The sequence below is a fragment of the Polistes fuscatus genome, unplaced genomic scaffold (genome assembly GCF_010416935.1).
Source record: "Polistes fuscatus isolate 324 unplaced genomic scaffold, CU_Pfus_HIC Scaffold7, whole genome shotgun sequence".
Lineage (NCBI taxonomy): Eukaryota > Metazoa > Arthropoda > Insecta > Hymenoptera > Vespidae > Polistes > Polistes fuscatus.
The window spans coordinates 5,023,381-5,042,678 of NW_025113151.1; the positions used below are offsets into that span (position 1 = coordinate 5,023,381).

The following is a 19,298-nucleotide window of genomic DNA, read 5'->3' on the forward strand; positions in this document are numbered from 1 at the left end:
TTTGGTCGTCAACCTACCAGATTCATTTAATTTCCCATTTAGTGTCGTCAATTAGTAATGAATCGAGTCGAATCGCTGCTTAACCTCTTCTTTCATATAAATACCATAAGTTAATCAATTATTATTAATGATTTTCGATTCCTACGACAGAGTTATTATTACAACTCGGTATATTGACTAAATTAAAATCCAGGTTTGGTTAAAATATCAATCTAATATTCGAATTATTTTAGATTGATCAATCAAAATATATATAATATTAGAAAAGATTAGAACGTTATTTTATATAATATTCATGTTATATTGATAGGGATAATAAAATTATTATGCTTTTAGTATTAAATCAACTAAATTGGAATTGAATTAGAAATATCTTTAGATAGATAATTTGTATACAGAATACTACAGATATGTGTGTTTTAATTATATTAACATTTTGTTTTAAATAAAATTATTTTTTTGTATAATAGTAAAGAAGAAATAATAACAGTAAACAAGATAAATAATAATATATAACAGTAAAGAAGAACAATAACAGTAAAGAAGAAAAGAAAAAGAAAGTGATTTATATTTATCTTTCTTTCAATCACTTCTCCCTATTTCTTTTTTCTCTCTCTCTCTCTCTCTCTCTCTCTCTGTCTGTCTGTCTGTCTTTCTCTTCATACTTGTCTGGAATCGAAAGGTGAGCGTAAGCATACACGAACGTTCCACGCTATGGAATAATTAGATCAGTCGCGTTTACCCGTGACTTACGTCGAACAACAAGCGAGCCGAAGGCTAAGCACGTGGATAAACACAAAAGCAAACTGTAGGAAAGTATTGTAAATAGAAGTAGAGAAAGAGAAAGAGAAAGAGAAAGAAGAAGAAAAAGAGACAAACAAAATGATTCCTATTTATCTTTCTATTTATCTATACATATATATTATATACCTATTTATCTCTAGGTGACTATTAAACTTATATTAATTATCTTCATTAATTCAAAAAATTATCTTCATTAATGGAAAAAGTGATTAACTAATATTTATGCTAACCTGATGTTTTATTGGGATAAATTAGGTTCGATAAAACTATGTTTTCTGCTAATAAATTTTTGTATATTTAGAATCCACAAGGTGTTTTAAGTGATCGTGAATTGCCAAATGTTGATAGATTCAACTTCTCAGCTATTTCTCGTGTTTTTCTACTACAATTAGCATCTACCAGTGCCTTTATTTTACCGTCATCTTCTTAAACTAGACGACTTAAACGTGTTGCATCTTTTAAATCGAAATTATCAGAAAGAAATTTCGAATATTAATATTTTTGACACTGAATTGCTTACTCAACATCTCTTCTTTGTAAATGATACGTAATTTTGTTTTTATATTTGACTGATCGAAACACATAAAAAGGTTTAAAGCCACGTCTGAAGTGTTTTTTGCTAGAATGTAAAATGATTTTAAAGTTTATAATAAAGTTTGTTATCGCTTAACGCAACTAATGAAATCTCTGTAAAAAATAAATGAAATTACTATCCGAACAATCGAATTTATTTATTTATTTATTAATTATATACGTATCGAGAAATATTTATTGTTAATAAGCAAATATGAGCAAGGTTTTATCGCAAAAGTTAAAAACTTAATCCACGGTGTATATCGTCTAGTTTATGGAGTTACTTGTTACAATCTTCGCAAAGGTTATATAAGAATAACAACTGTGTAGCACGCAATAGGACGTGCTTGGCAAAGGCAAAATGGCGAGAGAAAGAAAAATAAAATAAAGAACTAAGAGAAAAAAGGAAGAAAGTCTAATGTAAGTATATACATTTACAAGAAAACACGGAGAATAAAATAAATTGTAAAATAACATAAGAATGAAAATATCTGCTGGAAATTAAAGAATTTTCTACGACAGTAGAAAAATAGTATCCTCATAGTTTCTTGAAAATCCTTCTTATTTTGCCTTTCGAAAACATTTTTCTCGCAATCTTGCAATTTGTATAAAACAATTACCATAATCGAAAAAATTCTTCCTTTCGATCCAATTCAAATCTAACTCGATGAAAAACAAATATCATATGAATTATTTTTAATTTCTCTCGTCATAAGGGAAAATAGAAAAAAGAAACAAACGAAAAAAACAAAACGAGAGGCACGATCCCATCATGTTTTTTATAATATATTAAGCGAAGGAAAAAGAAATTCGTATCTTTTCCTTTCGTTTCGTTCTTTCTTTTCTATTCGAAATAAATTAACAATCTTTCAATACGTTCGTATACGGTTTGTAAAATTTATTTGATTGAAAAAGATTTATCGAGAATACTTCAAAAAACATTTTCAATTTACGAACCGGTTGGAATTATATTGCTTTTGGTAAAAAAAAAAGGAGAAGAAAAAAAAGGAAAATAATATAAAATAAAAATGAATAGAAAATAAATAAATGAATGTAAAAAAAGGGAGTGATAGAGAAAGATAAGGAAAGAGAGAATGAGAGAGAGAGAGAGAGAGAGAAGAAAAAACAACTATACGATCTACTTATTTTTATACATCCGAGCTATTCAAACGTATGTTCTCGAGTGTGCATACGTACAAGCCACGACACACGTTTCCATCGAATATCGTTTAAGTAGGAATACGAACAACCCTTCGACGATAGAGAAACTTCAACGCAAGAGATTCTTTTCCTTTTTTCTTTTTCGTTCACTATTTTACCAACCCACCTGCTCTCTCTCTCTCTCCCTCTCTCTCTTTATATATATTTTCTATATACACATATGCTCTAAAATCTCCAAGCGCACGACACAGAAAAATTCAACTTTCTGTCCCATTTATACACCGTAAAAGCTTTGCGACGTAATTCCTACAAACGCATCTATTACTATGTACTTCCTACTACAAAACTGTATTCCACAAAAAAAGAAAACAATAACAAAAAAGCAAACAAAAAGAACGACTCAAATAAACGATTACAAAAATATACTTCGCAATATAAAAATCAAATCAAATCGCTCACGATGATCAACCTTTTTGTAAAATTAAACTAACAAAAAATAATAAGAAAGAAAATAAGACCAAAGAAAAATATCCATTTGCAAAATCAACGTACGTGTTCAATACAAAGTGTAAAAATGTTGACACGTATTTGAAAAGTACGTACGATCGTACTCGCTGTTAATCGAATTCTACGATAGATTATTTCATTCGATCTGATAAAATAAATATATCAAAAAAATAAGCCAATCATTTCTAAACATAACAAGAGATATATTATATAAATTCTCTCGAGCATGGAAAGCGGATAAACAAGACGATTCAGCGGTGTTCAGGTGCCACCGAACGGTAAATCGCGAATCATAAATCAGAAAGAGAGGAAGGAAGGAAGAAAGAAGTCACAGTAGTGCGTGAAAAAGAAATTGAAAGAAAAAGAAAAAGTAAGAGAAGGGGGTGTGGGGAGGTGAGGAGTGGGGAGAGGAGGACCATTTCTCGCGAATAAAAAGAAAAACATACACTTTTCTCGACTTTTCATCCTATTCTCCTACTAAGGAAAAGAAGAGATATCCGATAAATTCTCTATATTTCTCACTCTCTCTTTCTGTATTTCTTTCTCAATCTCTCTCTCTCTCTCTCTCTCTTTCTTTCTCTCTCACTCTCCCTCTGTTGGTGGTACGAATAGCCACTACAGGGGTTTTTCAATGTGTTAGTGGCTCGATGGATGGATAAAGAAAACTAGAAATAGAAGGAAAGATAAAAAGAAAGAGAGAGAGAGAGAGAGAGAGAGAGGGAGAGAGCATTATCGAGTGGGTGAGATCGAGAAGGCACATGGAATACGGTACTTTATCCCGTCGTCATACATCCTCCGTTCCTGAAATCGTCGAATATATATTTCTCACGTTGTGACCCCGTTGAAGAAAGTGGAAGAAGCGGGATGGGGGGGGTGTGTGTAAGTGTGACTCAGAAAGAAGAAAAAGGACAAGAAGAGGGACTAACCAAAGAAAGAAAGAAAGAAAGAAAGAGTGAAATAAAGGAAGAACAAGGTACGATCTCGTAAGGTAGATAGAGCACGTATACGAGATGGAACAAAGTGAAAGCTAAAAGCAGCGTACGTATTTAGGATCGATGCTAGCTCGGTCCTAGTAATTTATCGTTTCCCTTCCACATCCCTTTCTCTCTCTCTCTCTCTCTCACACACACACACACATTCACTTTTACTCCCTTTTATTTATCCTTCCCTACTTTGTTCCTCTCTTACGCGAATTTCGATTACTTTGGAGTACTGACTCGGTCACTCGTCTATCGAAACTATCTCTCTCTTTCTCTCTCTCTCTTACTCTTTCGATCTATCTAGCAACCTGTTTATCTCTATCTCGAGTAACCAGTCCCTCTTCAATCTCCTCTCTCTCTCTCTCTCTCTCTCTTGTGTTTCCACTCCCCCACTAGGTCCTACTAACATTCGAAAGGACTTTTGAATGCGTTCCTCGGACACCCTGATATAGACTTCAAACTGCAAAACACACTAAAGTACTGATGCATATACAGATATACATTTATAAGAGAGAGAGAGAGAGAAAGAGAGAGGAAGATGGGGAAAGTTAGAATGATAGGAACCACGAAACTACCAAATTTCTAGCTTCCTCCTTCATCATTCCCCAAGTATCCAACCCTCTGTATCAACACCGTTGAGCAACAATCAGGAGCTCTGATTGATTCTACATCGGCTCTCTCGTTACTGGACCGGATATTCCCTCTCTCACTATCTCTCTCTCTCTCTCTCACTCTCTTTCGTTCTCTTTCTCTCTTCTCGTCTATTTGTCTATCTCTATCTCCTGGTTATATGTTCTTTCTTTACTTTCTCTCTTTCTATTTCTCTTTCTATCTTTTCTATCTTCCTCTGTTTCTCTTTGGAAAGACAAAAGAATTCGTTCGTTCGTCGGTTCCGTTCGACAATCGAAATCGTAGAAGTGTGTCCTGTCTCGAGAAGAGAAAGCAATTCGAGTTAATATGTTGCGAATGTTTGACAAAGAGTCCCGGTTGACCGACGACGACGACGACGACGACGATGAAGATCCTTTCTTATCAGTGTTATCCAGTATAGCGAGATTTTCTCTCCCTCTCACTACCTCTCTCTATTTCCTTTTCGCTTCTTTCTTTTTACCAAAAGTAAGAAAGAAAGTTAGTAAGTTTCTTTTAAATTCGTGTAGAATTTTCTGATGGATAGAATTATAAAATTGTAATGAAAAAAAAATCGAAGTTGGTTCCGATTGGTTTTTACGAGATTAAAAAGATATTTACACAATGAAATTTTATATATTTAGAAATAATTATTAGAATAATTTAATTAATTAATTATTTGATCGCGAGAAGGTAAAGACAGATTTTTAATAGTTGACGAATATCGATAGAATTTGTTTTCCATGAAATTTGCTTTTGAGCGTTTCATGCGAAAGTATAATTAATTAAATGATTATTTGAACACAGGAAAGATAAATGTTGTGATTAAAGGATATACTTCATGTATACTGCGATGGTAATATTTGATGAATACGTACGAGTTGGCGTTGTCAATATTTCATTTTATTTCGAATCATTGATTATGCATCGAAAGGTGGACGATAAGTCTATGACGATAAACTCGCGAACCCGTCGAAGTCGTTGACGGAAAAATTAAGCGACTACGTTGCGTGTACGCTGGGTATCTCGGGAAAATATATGCATTTCTAGTGCAAGCTCGGAGTTTTGTAATTTAGCGAGCAAATACACAAGCGGATGCCGTACTCTCTATCTATCGAATTTTTCTTGAACAAAATAAAAAGAGAAAGAAAGAGAGAAAGAGAGAGAAAGAGAGAAAGAGATAGAGAGTATGGAAGGAAAACGCAAAAAAAAAGGAAAAAAGGAAGAAAAAAAAGAAAATTCACGCGAACGCGTTTCACGAAAGAATCGCGAAAAAATTTATAAAAATGCAAAACTTTTGTCTACTTGCGAGAAGGAAAATTGTTTTCCATTTATTTCATTGCGATTGATGATGTACGCTTCGTTAAAGCGTCCGCTTATGAAAAGCACGAAAAACATTCATTATCTTTTGCAAATAATTATTAATACGAGGAATACCGAGTGGGTCTTTTGTAGACTTAAATTAAATTTTCTATATACAATGCCATTTGATTTTCGCATCCTTTTCATTCAGTTATTACCAAAACTCGTTGTTTTTTATTTCTATGCGTTGTTTGTACGTATAACATACGTATGATATAAATACTTTCATTATTTATTTTTGTTAATAATTTTTGAAAATTTGTCTATAACATATTGGTAAATTAATCTATGTGCGTCCGTTTATCTAGGTCATTTAAATTACATATCTTTCTTTGCTTTCAACAAAATTTTTTACCAAAATTGCTTATTACAAATAGTTTATAACAAATTGTTTATAACAAATTGTTTATAACAAATTGTTACAATATGCATTTGTATATACTGAAATTTTATAATGTATGTAAAAAAAATCCTCTTTTTTGAGAATTGTTTATAGTAAATTGTTTATAACAATTGTTAATAACAATTGATTGATAAATAATTAAATATATATATACCATTTAAAACGTTACTTATTTGAAGTCTCTACGATTGTTAATTCCTGAGATATTTCATGTTTAAATAAGAAAAAAAAAATAAGTACGTTGACCTATATAATTTCCATGAATGAATAAATTGGCATAAGGACCTACATAAATTCCAGGAATTTACGCGACACTCATCAGCTGTTCTCTCTCGGCGTAAATACTTTTTACTATTTACTACTGCTCGTACTCACGCCACCATTCATTGTGATTATGAATGAGAAATATCAAAAGATCATATCTTCAAAACGAAAAGTCGTAGAGATTTGCAGCCTGTATCATTTTTAAGGAAAAAGTACCCTCTTTATATCTACATATTCAAATATTATTATTATGATTAATAATAATGAGGATATTATTGTATTTATTATATCTTTACTATAAACCACTAATGCATATACACACCCATCATGTAGATACAGTACAATATTAGAATATAATAACGAACGAACAAACGTACGACGACGATGTAACGCTGATCCTTTCAGTCGCCTATACATACTCATTATCTCCTCTATCATCATTTGTTCTTTCATTGCATCATTTCTCGAAGTTTCTTGACCATTCTCAATCGTGAAGGTTCTAGACTTTTCTTTCCTTCCGAATCGATAATATACCAAAGGTTTCGGTACGACCACACATCTGACGATTATCTCAAGTGGTGTCGCCTGACAACCTAAAACACTCTTACCTGTCAAAGAAGTCGTATTTAGTTTTCAGACAATCTTATCTCACACATACCAATACACTCTCTCTTTTGACTAAATAAATTTAATATTTCAACAATTATAATAAATACAATTTGTTAAATAATTAATAAGTACGGGCCTATTTCGTATTTGATGTAAATTTTGACTTATGAATTTCTTAAAAATAAATCTTTTCAATCATTAATAACCTTCTTTATGTAATTTGAATCAAATTAAAAATTATTACCATTATTTTTCATGTATAATTAGCCCAGTCAACGCAGGCCATACCCGGAACTTTTCTTGTTTATGCTTCAAAATTTGATCTAAGGGTAAGTTGACGACGCTGAATCGAATGGTGCTAATTATAATAAAATCAGCAACCGGCATCTTGGGGAAAAAGGGTAAAAAAGGGTAAAATATAGCCTTATCTTAGAATCTAGGCATTTAATCGAAAAAAGTTTCAAACAAAAGTTGTAGAGAATTAAAATATACATAAAAAATGTTCTATGAGTTATCTTCGTATTTTCAAAATAAGCGAATAAAATTGGATTGAAGATGGGAACAAAATTTTAAGAGTGGGAGAAAGCAAGCTTATCCCTCCGTCGCGTTTTACACGCGAGCGAGCTAGTATGCGTGCGAGCGTCCGTGTGCACTAATTCACAAACGAAGGATCTTCGGCAATCTTCGGGACTCTCGGTCTTGAATGAAAGTGCGAGTGAGAGAACAAACCAATATTTCTCTCTTTTTATTTATCATGCGATAACGAGTATTATTGTCCTTGGCCATTGATTGTTGAGCCTTCTGATATTTCTCTTTTTATATTTTTTCTTTCGGTAGCGAGAATTTTACGTCTTGGCCATCGAGCGTCGAGCGTTTTGTATACGAGTGCGAGTGAGAAAGAAAACCGATATTTCTCTCTTTCTATTTTTTCTTTCGGTAGCGAGAATTTTCGTTTTGGCCATCGTGCGTCGAGCGTTTTGTATATCTCTATATATCGGCGTATAAGCGCGGCATTTTTAAATCGAATCTTGATGCTTATGGCACGCCGTTTCTTTATTTATTGTCAAAAATAATGAACCTTGAGTAAAAAAAAAATAATTCATTTTAACAGAAACTATTATTATTTAGTTGAGAGTAAAAATAATGAATTAATTTTGTGTCTCGCCATAAAATTAATTAGAATAATTAATTGATATAAATTCTTTGTCTCACAAAAATTTATTTGTATATCAAATTGAATACGTATTCTTTTAAGACGAAATTTAAAATTTAAATATTTTTCCTATTAAATTATTTATTTTATAAAATTCTAAATTACTGACTTTTTATCTCGTAAAAATTTATTAGTGTATCAAATTAAATACATATTTGAAAAAGAAGAATTTTATATCCACACATAAAATTAATTCAAGATATATATGAAAGGATATTCTAAAAACGTGGAATTTATTTTTAGTCTATACATAATTTTAATTCATTTTTATTATGTTATAAGAAAATAGTAATGCATTCTGATTCATCTTCGAAGTCTTAAGAATTGTACGAAATAAATTGAACAATTACTAAGTGGTGCGTTAGCGTAAGGAGTAACGTCTTTGCTTCTCGCGCTGGGTATTTAACGTTCGATTCTTTGGGGGAATTATTTTTTTCTAAGTTTTTCTATCCTTAACAAGGAGACGGTCAGTGAGTCCCACCTCAGATTTTTTTCAAATTTTGCACTAACGATATAAATTTTTTTAAGAATAAATAAAACATGATAAATAAAAAGAGAGAAATATTGGTTTGTTCTCTCACTCGCACTTTCATTCAAGACCGAGAGTCCCGAAGATTGCCGAAGATCCTTCGTTTGTGTATTAGTGCACACGGACGCTCGCATGCATACTAGCTCGCTCGCGTGTAAACGCGACGGAGGGATAAGCTTGCTTTCTCCCACTCTTAAAATTTTGTTCCCATCTTCAATCCAATTTTATTCGCTTATTTTGAAAATACGAAGATAACTCATAGAACATTTTTTATGTATATTTTAATTCTCTACAACTTTTGTTTGAAACTTTTTCGATTAAATGCCTAGATTCTAAGATAAGGCTATATTTTACCCTTTTTTACCCTTTTTCCCCAAGATGCCGGTTGCTGATTTTATTATAATTAGCACCATTCGATTCAGCGTCGTCAACTTACTCTTAGATCAAATTTTGAAGCATAACAAGAAAAGTTCCGGGTATGGCCCGCGTTGACTGGGCTAAATTATAAACAAAACTTTTTCTTTTCCTATCTACTTTTTACTGTAACAAAAGTAAACACGATCAAATAACTTTCACCAAATATTAAAATATATTTTTCTCTCGTCTCTATTTCTCCGCCGACCTTCCAGTACAGAGTATCATCAAATTTTTGCGAAATTAATATATCGCGGAAAGAATTTAATTTAAAAAATAATCGTAAACACGTTAACGTCGGATCGAATAACACTTTTTTATTTTTTATTTTTTTATTTTTCCTTTTTTTTGATTCCTCGTGCCCGTAGTGTCTGTAGAGGTGAGGAGATAGAAAATCTCTCTAATTTCGACACAACTAGCGATCGAAAAAAACAAGAGAGAAAAAGAGAAAAAAGAGAAAAAGAGAGAGAGGGTGAGAGAGAGAGAGAGAGAGAGAGAGAGAGATAGAGTGAGAGAGAAAGGACGATTCCGAAGCAGAGGCATCAGCACCACCAACGACCACGACTACTACCACCCCTAGACCACCACCCCTACCACCTACATCAGCGAGGGCGGAAACGACGGCGGAAACGTTCGACGTTTCTCTTTTTTTTCCCGCAGGCGGATACATCCTGCGGCCGGCGAAACATTTTTCTCTGGACACGCGGAGGTTTCGTAGGCGAGACGTGCGGAACGTGACGCACGGTTCGTTCCCAGGTTGAAAGCTTTTTAATGACCGAGCAAAATGCCGTTTCGAATTCTCTTTCTCTCTCTCTCTCTCTCTCTCTCTCTGTTTTTTTTTCTTTCTCTCTTTCTCTCTCTCTTTCTATCTCTCCTGACTGGCAAACGAAACGAAACGAAACGAAACGAAAGGATTTTCGGATGCTGCGTGACCAAACCAAACACAATTTTATCTAGTTAACTGTATCGTAAATAAGACATAATCGTACGTTATAACTTCATTCCAAACAACATCCCCCCTTGTGTACGATTAATCCGTGAAAAATATATATTTTTTATGAAAATAAAAACGCGAAAGGAAAAACAATAGGAAAGGAAATGTCTATTTATCAAATGCAGATTTTTCGGCATGTATTTAATCGCACATTAGGTTTTTATGACTAAAAAAAGAATAAAAATATAATTATCCATTAATCTACGCGACTAAAACGCATTGTAAGATTCCCTTCAAATTCCGTTAAAGAAATAAATAAAAATTTTACGCTTGCACACGGTTACGTACGTATTTATCTACCAATGTACGACGATGTATTACGATGTAATCATCGTAATCGCACGCTGATGAAGCGAGAGAAGAAAAAATAAAATAAAAAAAAAAAAAATGAAGTAAAAAAGAGGGAGAGGAAGATCGAGCTAGAAAAAAGAAACGAAAGTGCAATTCGGTCAAAGATGGCGAACGGTTTCCTCGTTCCTGGGAGAATCGGTCGCGAATAGAAAGCGAAGCGAATTCGACGTCTGCTAGGACTCTAATTGAAAAGTTCCTCGGTAATTAAGAGGAAGGTTAGAGAGCAAAAGAGAATAGGAAGGAAACGAAGGAGGGATAAACGGGTGGGAGGAACGAGTGGGAAGGTGGAATGGGGTGGTAGGGGTTACCTATTGGGTTAGAGACTTCGCGTTATCGCTGTGCTTTTCGATCGCACCGAACGGCTTCGTACGCGTTTTCACACACACATACACAAACACATACACAGACACGTATGATAGAGATAGACAAAGAGGAGGAGTAAATGTACTTGCACGTTTATATCCTCTCTCTCTCTCTCTCTCTCTCTCTCTCTCTCTCTCTCTCTCTCTCTCTCTCTCTCTCTCTCTCTCTCTCTCAGTTACGCACGGTGAGTAGATTGTAGAAACGAAAATGCAGGGTCGTTTAGCGAGAGAGTGGGATGGAATTACTTGCCCAGGGCTAACGCAATCAGCATTCCCAGTTTAATGAGCCCCGTATATTTTCTCTCTCCTTATCACTCTCGAAAGCTTACTACTTCAACCCTTTCTAGTCTCCTTTTTTTTCTACGCATTTTCTCTTTTTCTTTAACCTTTTTTCTCTGTCTTTCTTATTGTATAACTATATATCTCACACACACACTCACTCTTTTTGCTCATTTTTCTTTCTCTTTTTCTCTGTTCAGCAAGTGAACGGACGTTTTACGTAGCTCGTGAGGACAACTAGAGTTTAGCATCGTGGATGGGGTAATTGCTACCCTTTCAAAAGGCACCCGTGCTGACACCAATCTCTCTCTCTCTCTCGCTCTCTCTCTCTCTTTTGCATTGCTTTTAATGTAAATATATAGATGACAGAAAGTGTAGATACTATGGGAACGCACATCGTTCAATAATACTGAGAAAGGAAGATAGTAAGAGACGGAGTACAGATACGTAGTATTTACTCGATAAAGTAAAAGATAGAGATAACTGGAATCCCTGAACGTCTTTCTACGCCAAAGTGCTGAAAAGTGTTTCGATATGTCCGTGCTAATCGAACCGTTAAAGCCGACTCTACTACTACTTCGTCTTTTCTAACTTCTTCGATGGGGACCTTTGAGATCTTCGATGGATTTAAGAAGGTACTGAAAAAGGGATCGAAAAAAAAAGAAGGAATGAGATGAAAGATATCCTTCGAAGACTCCTGTTCAACACGGGTCAAGTTTATCCTTTTGAATTTGACATCAATTTTCTTTTTTTCTTTTTTTTTTATTTATTTTTTTCTTTTTTCTTACTGTATTTTATTTTCATTTAAGAAATCGTAATCTGTTAAAAATTATCTTTCAATAAATTATTCTATACTTCTTTATACGACGTAGATCTATAATAGCGTTTTCTTTTGTTTGTTTTTTAATGATAAAAAGTATTAGATAAAATAATGTTGTACGCAAGAAAAGAATCTTTTTCTTTTTCTTTCTTTTTTTTTTATCCTAAGTCTAATATTTTTGACGATAAAATCTTTAGAAAGAAAACTGTATGTCTTAGATTTATGAAGGGAAAAAAAAGGGAAATGGGCGGGGAATGGGTTCATATACGCATCAGATTCTCTTCTCTGATTTTATGTGCTGAAAACAGGACCGCTCGATTCCATAGAATTATTTACAGACACGCGCGCGTTTACAGTGGCCTGAATGAAGTACGAGATCAAACAGCCACGCGTGGGAGTACTAAATTCGCTGCAGGGAAATACGGTCAGGGAATACGAGAGATCGTCGAACAACGTTCCAGATAAAAACGGTAATAGGAATCCCTAAGATTTACACGTGTCGTTAAAGGTAGAAATTTTTTTCCTTCTTTTTTATCCCCACCTACCACCCTAGATTTTATCTTCCCTCCTATTCTTAAGGATCACTGAAACATTTTAGATTTTTGTTCTTTGTTAAATAATTATCGATCCTACGTTACACACTGGTCAATATCTAAATATTAATTAAATTAAATATTCTATGCGTATAATTTTAAGTAAATATTTATTCGCAAAAAGAAAGAGAAAATAAAATTAAAAGAAAGCCAACGAACATTGATAAACCGAAAAGCCGTTTAATCGGTTAATAAAGGGTTTAAACTTTAATATATCTTTTTATTTAGTTGAAAATATATTTTATTCTTACAATTAATTTTAATAAGTAATATTGTAATATATTCAAAAATAATGATAAATATTAATGGAAATAAAATAGTTTTTAAATATTGATTGTGAAATAATCTTTCTAAGCTTTTTATTTTAATTATAAAAAGAATAACATAATACCTATTATCTACGTAAAAAGAAAGAAGAAGATATCATTATCCTCATTTATCAATCGATCTAAGAAACGTGTAATTAAAATTCCCAATAAATAAGACAAATTACCAACCGACGAGATGAAGATATTGATAAACCAATGTCCCAAATTTTCTCGTCAACTAATTAGATCGAATCGACTAATTAAATCGAATCTGAACACGACAAGGCCGTCACTTATCACAATTAATTAGACGTCAAGGTAAATAGAACCCAAGAGGATGATAATATAGATTGGGTAGTGGTTAATCACAACTTTGATCGTTTCTTAACAACACATAAAACAATGAACACACTGAATGATTACAACATTATCGTGTCGTGATAAGGAAACTCATCCCTTGTCCGTTTCTTAGTAGATCTAAGCTTCTCCTTGAACCTCCCGGCCCCCTTAAACCTCCATAAAGCTACCAATCCCCCACCCCCACCATTTACCTCGCTTAAATCGATTACTCGTCGGCACGTCGAGTACGGCGTTCGTAAATTAGCACCGGGGGTGAACGAGCGTGAGTCAAGTGGTTCGACAAGATGGTACAAAGTCGAGGGGTTGACTTGAAGAGAAGAGAAAAAGAGAGAAGGAGTGGGAGAGGGTGGGGAGAGGAGGATGAAGAAAACTTGAAAGTGGAGGGGAGTGGTTAAGCGGCTGGCTTTAGTGCCACTTACCATGGCAAACATTATTTTATCATTTTAATGGCGAGTGGAAAGAGGAACGGAAGTAAAACAGTGGCGGGGGGAGGAAGAAATGGGAGGTGAAAAGGGGTGGTCCCAAAGCAGGAAAGAAGCATAACTCGAATTCTCGTGGTCTGAGGTTTTTACCGACTAAGAAGAACTTTCTTTATCTCTTTCTCTCTCTCTCTCTCTCTCTCTTTAGATTTCTCCGAGCAACGGTTCTCTACCCTCTAGAATTGACCCTCGCCCTCTCACCCGTCTTATAAGATTACGCTTGTTACGACAGTCTCCGCTTGACGAAGCAGCCTCATCCGGTCCGCCTGGCGTGTTGACTTCGTTAGGCAGGACGAACCGCTTTAATTCACTACCTTTCTCATCCCTTATTCTATACCCTTCCTCTGAGGTACAACCCGTTTCTCTATCTCTGTCTCTCTTCTTTCATCTTTCTTTCTTTCTTTCTTTTTTTTTCCTTTAAAATACCTTTCTTCTTTCTTTTTAAGCGTTTCTTAGCTTTATTTTTCCTTCGTCTCTATTTGTGATTTTTCTATCCTAAGGAAAACTTAGCCTCTCTACTTCTCTCTTTTTTCGTATTTTTACTATTACTGTTACTACTCTTTCTTTCCTTTTTTTTAACCTCCCCCCCTCTCCCATCTATCTATCTCTTTCTTTCTTCCATTCTTTTTTTATTACCTTTTTTCTTTTCCTCGCACGCGAGGAACGGCACTTCGCTTCGTAATTCGACTTACTCTCCCGATCGTAAAGCTCATCCCTGAATTTTATTATCTCGGCGCGTCGACTCGATTGTCCGTGTAAATCTTACCATCCTTCTCTTTCTTTATCTTCAATGTACCCTTCTCTTTCTCTCTCTCTCTTTCACTCTCTCTACTTTGTAGAGATTAATCCTCATTCTTTATACCAGCTAACGTCCACGTTATCCTTTCATTTTTTTCTCCCCTCCTTCTCCTTCTTCTTCTTCTTCTTCTTCTTAGTAAATTTCTTCCACACTCTCTCTCCCTCTCTTTTTCTTTTTCTTTTTCTTTCTTGCTTTCTTTGCATGAAGGGTATACTGAAATCAAAGCTTTCTCTACGAGCGAGACAGAAAGAAACAGAAAGAGAGAGAAAGAAAGAGAGAAAGAGAGAGAGAGAGAGAGAGAAAGAGAGAAGAGAAAAAAGAAAGTGAAAGATATGGAAAGTCTGTCTCATCTCAATTATCTGTGTCTTCCTTCAAGAACAGTTTTTTCCTCAAGACTCTACTCGAGAAGAAGCTAAGAGTCGACTCTCGTCCTACTCGTCTAAAGATATCCATCATTCTTCAACGTGGATTTTTAATAAAACTTGCCCTCTCTTCGAGTACCACCCAACCCTCTACTACTCCCACCTTCCTTTCCACCTTCTCCTCTTTCAAACCAACCCCAACCCTCGATACTTCTTCTTCTTTTTCTTCTCTCGTTCGTTCGACGGTTCGTAGCAAGATCGTGCTTAATATTTCATCCCATTTATGGTGATAATCCAACGGTACTGCTTATTTTTTATCATTTTTACTCTCTCCTACCCTTCAACCCTTCTCTCTATCTCTCTTTATCTCTCTCTCTCTCTCTCTCTTTATCTCTCTTTATCTCTTTTTTCTTTCGTTTATTCTCTTTTATTCTATCGAATCGATCGATTTTTCCGATGAATCCACGCACGAGCAAGCGCAAGGTTAACGACGTTACAGTCAAAATCGAGTAAACCGATGATGATAACCGTTTCGTTATACGAATGATGTATCACGTTCACCGAGGCTCAACAAGTTTTTTTTGAATTATTGCTCGCCATCCAGTGGGAGAAAGAAAGATAGATAGATAGATAGATAGATAGATAGATAGAGAGAGAGAGAGAGAGAGAGAGAGAAAAGTCATGTAAAAATAGGACGAGAACAATGATTTCACGGTCATCTACGATTTATTACTACGTTTGTTTAAAAATAACACAGAATACCGCTGAATCCTCTCCATTTGTGCTACCCTTTATTAAAGTTATTCTACACCAATGTTAAAAAGAAAAAAGAAAGAAAAATAATACAAATTATACGAAAATATCTTGGATTATTCTTCGAAGTAAGAAAAAAAAAATTAATTAAAAATTAATTAATTCGTAATACTATTATTATTATTATTATAGAAAACGTAACTATCACATTCTATTGTACATTGTTTTTATCTGCAAGATTATTATTATTTGTCTTTTCAAACTTAAGTAGATATATTTATGTGTGTGTTGTGTGTGATAGATGTATATATACACACACATAGGTGTGTGCAGTAGGTAACGCTTAAGCTCTCGAGTAACGTAGGAACATTACAAAAGGGATACGTATGTAGACGTTATTGCAGGAGAGAACGATATGCGACCATTTATTTCCTATGACGGGCGTAACAATGACAAAAAGGAAGCATTAATCAAAGTGGCTCGCGATCCCGGTCGGCCCGTTCTGGAAAAACAAGTATCACGGTTTTCTCTTCTCTCCGTTCTTCTTTCACATGCTACGGTTATTAAACGTACTTTAAATACTAAAAATCATGGAAGAGGGAGGTCAAAGAAAAATCGTGTTAGAAAAAAAGTAAAAGGAAAAGAAAAAAAGAAAATGAAAAAAGAAGATGAAGAAGAGAGGAAGGGCTAGCCGACCGAATGAACGAACGAATGAACGAACGAGAAAGAAGAAGACACGATCATTCCCCGTTAGGAGGAAAAAAATTATCCAAAACTTCTTCCACCGGAGATAAATTAACGACCTACGAGATACTACTCTATAGAAATAGTATAGAATAATGTTAAGGCGAAAAGAAATGAATTAAATAAAAAAAAGAAAAAAAAAAATTTTCGTTTTCTCTTTTCGTTTAGGATACTTGTACCTTTTTCCTCGTACAGAAAAGTAACATTTAACGTTGAAGAAATATTTTCAATCTCTTTGTAGATTTATATATATTTTTTAGAGCTGCGAATGAACGATAAAGAGAAAGACAAACAAATAATAAAAAATTGAAAGACAGAAAATCAATGACAAACAACAAAAATGAAAGAAAGAGAGAGAGAGAGAGAAAAAATCTACAGATACAAAAGAGAAAGAAGAAAAAAATAATAAGAGAAAGGGTAACAAACAATAAGAAAGAAAGAAAGAAAGAAAATATCTAGACAGAAAAGGAAAAAAAAAGGAAAAGAAAGAAAGGAAGAATGAGTAGAACAAATCGGATATTCGCGACACTAAAATTTCACGACTGCGTCGTAACAATTCCCGTTTAATCGAGAACTGAATGGCAATGTTAGCACTGTCGTCGTAGTAGTTGTTTTCGTTGTGTTGTTGTTGTTGTTGTTGTTACTGTGGGTGGTGATGTTTGTGATGTTTCACTCTTTTCTTTATACTCTAAAAAGAAGGGTCGTGTTCGCGAAAAAAGAAAAATTACTGAAAGGGGTGAGGGCAGGTTACGTGAGGATCCATCCGGAATCAACGGTCGGGAAAATGAGTGTCATCTCTTTTGGAACACGCGGAGTCATTTTTACAGAATATACACCCTCTCCCCCCATAGTCTTTGTCGCTGAAAATCTCGCGAAAAGACGATGAAATTTTATGCTGGGCTTTTTTTTATGGATTCTTTCACGAATCCAACCAATCTACTCTCATCTATTATTATTTTTACTATTCGTATAAATTTTATACATATATTGAATTGTATAAAAAAGAAAATAATTTAACAAAAGAAAGAACTGAAAATGTAAATATCATCATCATCATCATCATCACTCAGTTATTCTAATTCACTACTGAACATAGGCCTCCTATCTAATGTTTACCAATTTTGTCTTTGTTTGATTTTTTAAATTTGCATTTTTTTTCGATGGGGTTGAATATTAAAACGTCAAGCTGGCCACACGTGTTGGCAAGTAGGGTAGGAAAATTGTGTAAAAGAAGTTTGATGGTTTTTGGGTAGGATCGAATGTTAGGGCTTGATTTCACCCAGTTTTTGGAGGCAGGAGAGAATCAAGGCTCGGGCAGGGTCGCATCTCTGAAGTAGACTTTTCTCAATTAGGATCGTTAAGATGGTCTACCCACTACCCTGAATACATATTTTTATTATACTTATGATTTTTTTATTTTTAATATTCAATATGTTTATCTAATATTTTTACGTAACATATACATGAAACTTACAAAATGTAAAAAGATAAAAGACATCACTCACAATCGCTAAAAAGTTTTCAATTTCTTGGATAAAAATATTTATGTAAGAACGATGCTCGTTTAAATAATTTCTCTTGGCACTTTCCCATATCTCTCGAACACTTGTTGCCACGTTTCAAAAGCTTTCTAATCTCCGTTCGTCTCTTGAAAATAAGAAAAAATGATTTAGATTAATTTTGTAAGATTATTAGAGTGCTATCTGGGAAAAATAAAAGGAAAAACGCGCGAATAAAAAATTATTAATAATTTATCGAGATTTCATACTCAGAAAGATCCGTGCTAGTTCCGATTGAATCAAGATCGGTGGTAATTCGATCGTAATCCTGGTAATAATAATCTTTCCCATTCGTATGTTTTACGATCTTTTCATCGGGAATTGAAACGATACAAAATTTCGCAATTCGTCGAATTTTAAACGCGACAACTACTGCTCCCGTGCGTTAGTATTTTCTAGCACCGTTCATTCCTTCGTTCAGCCATTTATATCGCACGAGGCGATGAAAATTTTTACAACGTTGGCTCGTTCCAACCTTATCGTTCAAAACGAAGAAAGAAAGAGAAAAAGAGGGGGCTGAAATTATCGTTACAGTTATCGTTACCAGGCGTACGAGTATGCTAGGATATTTTTACGATCGACCTAAAGAAACTTTGACACCTGTACCTTTCCGTGAATCAAAAAAAAAGACAAAAATTGAGAAATCCTTGAAATTTCAAACATTTGCTTCTTTAAAAAATTTATTTCTGAATTTTGAAATAATTAGAGGATTCGATTAATGGTGACTAGAAAAAAAAAATAAAAGAAATAAAAAATAAAAATTATATTTTAAATATGTACACATTATTTATTGTGACATGTTACATGCATAAATATCACTCTGTCATTTAAAGTTATTGAATTTTTCGAAAGATTCATGTAAATTTACAGATCCGTTCATATATCCATACATATATATATATAAATACATGAATACATTTCTTTTTATCATAAAAAAGTATTATTGTTACGTTTATTTCATCGATTATGACTATCCATACATAAGTGGTCACATGTGTAAATTGAAAGATACAAGAGTGAGGCAAATAATTGCAACAAATTATTTTCTTTGATGCGAATTATAGGAAATGCAACCAAATTTTTATTGTA

The 19,298-nt window shown here is 33.9% G+C and overlaps 1 protein-coding gene across 1 annotated transcript in view; it reads right to left on the minus strand.

The window, feature by feature from the left end:
- The window catches only part of LOC122523872 (neurotrimin-like), a 232,764-nt gene that overhangs the window by 133,241 nt on the left and 80,225 nt on the right, over window positions 1-19,298 (minus strand). The window lies entirely within an intron of this gene.